Genomic DNA, 3753 nt, shown 5'->3' with positions numbered 1-3753 from the left:
CATGTTGTCTGGAATGCTCTTTCCATTTCAGATTGTGTGACCTAAACCATTTTTGTGGAGATATTACTCCCAGTACTGCTTGTTCTCAAGCAGTTAAAGCTGGAATGAAGTATCAAGTGTGGCTTGTGTTTCAATGATACCCACAGCTTATACTCATACAACACAGTAATAAAATGGGAAAGCACTGTAACGGCTGTTGGAAGGAGTGGAGGACCAAGGTGCGGCGTGGTACGTGTTCATCTTTATTATCTGAACTGAACACTGATTAACAAAAAAAACTATGACGAGAACGAAGAAGACCGAAATAGTTCTGTCTGGTGCAGAAAGACACAAAACAGAAAACAACTATCCACACCAAACAGGTGGGAAAAGGCTACCTAAGTATGGTTCTCAATCAGAGATAACGATAGACAGCTGCCTCTGATTGAGAACCACACCTGGCCAAACACACAGAAATAGAAAACATAGAACCCACAACATAGAATGCCCACCCCAACTCACGCCCTGACCAAACCAAAATAGAGACATAAAAGGATCTCTAAGGTCAGGGCGTGACAACCACATACATGGCACAGCATACAGTTACATTTTTGGAATATCAGCTTCCTGCGTGTAATGTCTATAATGATTTTCAAACCTCCAAACTATTTGCACATGATGAGAATTCTTGGCTATGCTTGTACAGCTTGAGATTTTTTCAGTTCTAAGATTTATTAAGCATACAGTGGATATCACCCATCTTGAATTTTTTTCATATTGTTGCGTTACAAAGTGGGATTGAAATAGATTTAATTGTGATTTATTTTGTCATTGATCTACACAAAATACTCCATAATGTCAAATTGAAAAGAAAATTCAAAGAAAATGTACAAAACAAATTATAAAAAAGTATAGTCTTTGCATAAATATTCACCCCCTTTGCTTAGGCAAGACTAAATTAGTTCAGGAGTAACTTTCAGATCTCCCCAAGGAGATGTGGGTGTGGAGTCAGGCGCAGGAGAAACAAGTTCCGAAGAAAAGGGCGTTTTATTCAACCAGCTCAAAAATAACAGGACACCGGACTACAGCAGTAGCCACGAAACCCCACTCAGACACACTCCAGGGAAAAACCACCTGCTAAACATGAACTAATGAAAACGAAACCCAAACTCACTGACAGTTTAACGAAAAATAATCCCGCACAAAACCCCAAAGGAAATGTCGAGATAAATACCCCCCCTAATTAACCAAAATGAAACAAGGTGAAACACAAAACAGACATAACCAAAAGAAAAGGAAAAAGGATCGGTGGCAGCTAGTAGACCGGCGACGACGACCGCCGAGCGCCGCCGCCCGCACAGGGTGAGGAACATTTGACTTAACAAATCACATAATTTACATGGACTCACTGTGTAAAATAATAGGGGTTGGCATGATTTTTGAATGACTACCCCTTCCTCTGTCCCCCATACATACAGCATATATATATATAAGGTCCTTCATTCAATTATTGCATTTCAAGCAAAGATTCAACTACAAAGACCAGGGCAGTGATTGGTAGATGGGCAACAAATAACAAATCAGACATTGAATATCTCTTTAGCATGTTCAAGTTAAGAATTATGCTGTGGGTGATGTATTAAACCACCCAGACACATCAAAGGTACAGTCAATCTTCTGAACTGAGCTGCAGGACAGGAATGAAACTGCTCAGGGATGTCACCACGAGCCCATTGGTGATTTTAGAATGGCTACATAGTTCAATGGCTGGGAGAGGAATTCACATTTCAGCAGGACAATAACGTATAACACAAGGCCAAATCTACATTGGTTGCTTACCAAGAAGACAGTGAACGTTCCAGTGAGTGGCCAAGTTACAATTTGGACTTAAATGTGCTTTAAAATCTATGGCAATACTTGGAAATTGCTATCTTGCCATGATCCCCAACACCTTGACAGAATTTTGAAAAACAATAAAGGGCTAACATTGCACAGTCCAGGTGTGCAAAGCTCTTAGAGACTTACCTAATAAGACATGCAGCTGTAATTGCTGCTAAAGGTGTTTCTAACATGTATTGACTCTAACATGTATTGGTGAATTCTTATCTAATGAAGGTACTGTATATTAGCGTTTTATTTGTCATTAATCTTGTAAAAAAAAATCTTTCACTTTGACATTACAGAGTGTTTTGTGTAGTGTTGACAAATGGCAATTAAATACATTTTCATCCCACTTTGTAACACAATAAAATGTGAAGAAATCCAAGTGGGGTGAATACTTCTGATAGGTACTGTATATGTAGAACATGGTACAATCTAGACCTTCCAAAGGGCTCTGCTCCGTGGCGACCTGAGGCTTGTGTGTTTGCCGTTTTGTTAAAGTATTCACAGAGCCATAAACAACATTTCCCCACGGGATGGTAAAAGTCATTATCTCATCTCAAAGAACTGACACGCTGACACAAACCTGAGCCCTCACACATACTGTATGCACCAGGTACGCAATGGGTTAACATACTGAGCTTTAGTTTTAATGCTAATGCTGACCTAATTGTCAGGGATTTGCAGTTTCCGTATAATTAGTTCCACTTCATGAGGAGGACCTCAGTTATCGCTGGCAGCGATGTATGAAGAGACTTTTAGCATTGACACTGCTCTTAAGAGTGGCCTAGCAGTCTATCTTAAAATAAGTGTGAAGTCTTAACGTTCAGTCAACTTTAATATGATGTGATGCACGTTATCTGATGCTGTAAAGACAGAAACAGGAGATCCTATGCCAGACAGAATAACTTGTGGGAGTTCAAAGTCAGTCTTCATCATGGCATGCAGGACTCTCTTGGCTGTCAAACAGATTGGAGTTGTTCTTGGTGGAGCCAATTTTACATCTCCATATTTATAGAAAGAATTGATCTCTCATGCGTGCTGTTTTGATTTCTTTTCGTGAGACCTTGTTTTTCAAAGTATACAGATTCTTGTCTCTTCCACTAACATTCAGTGTGGTTTCACAGGCTGTTGGTTGCCTGGTATGTTGTGTATATTATACAAAATCAATTGAGATATACATCATTAACAACTCATGTTGACGGTGAAATGCTGAGGGAATAAAGCAACACTGTCTAATCAATTGTCAAAATGAAATGATTTGTTTGCAGAAGATTTGGCATGTTTCCCGTGGTGCACAAGGTTTTAAAATGGGCGAGATCATTCCACTCCACACTGGAACAATAACATAACGGCTTTACACATACGCACTACACTGTCAATATAAAAACAAGAAAATAAAAGTATGGAAATGCATGCGCTCTATTGTAAGTCGCTCTGGATAAGGGCGTCTGCTAAATGACTAAAATGTCAACGTTATCGTCACGCTAAGATGAGTCTTACAGATACGTCCGCTGTGAAATAAATAAACGGCTGGGGAAGAATGTATTTTTCATGGTATGGAATTGTTCCGTTTAGAGAGGTGCCCAGGCTGCACATTTGGGAGACAATCTGCCCTCCTCGCCACATCTGTACCCTTATGGTAATTACTATCTGTTGTTGTCAGGATGCAACTCCACGCCCTTTTACATTAACTGGAGGAAACTGTAAAGTGTTATTTAGACTTTTCTTGGCAGCAAATGGGTCGTTGTAACCGAAGAGTGTTTTCTCTTTTCTTTACCATGGCTGAGCCTGCAGGTTTTTAAAAGTAAGGCAGTTAGTTCTCTGTTCTTAATCCACGTAAGGGCCTTCAAAGACATCAAAACCATTCCTCGAACTCCAGTAAAAAACATT

This window comes from Oncorhynchus nerka, linkage group LG13, assembly GCF_034236695.1.
Source record: "Oncorhynchus nerka isolate Pitt River linkage group LG13, Oner_Uvic_2.0, whole genome shotgun sequence".
NCBI classification, from domain to species: domain Eukaryota; kingdom Metazoa; phylum Chordata; class Actinopteri; order Salmoniformes; family Salmonidae; genus Oncorhynchus; species Oncorhynchus nerka.
Note: the sequence above shows the minus strand (reverse complement) of the source record.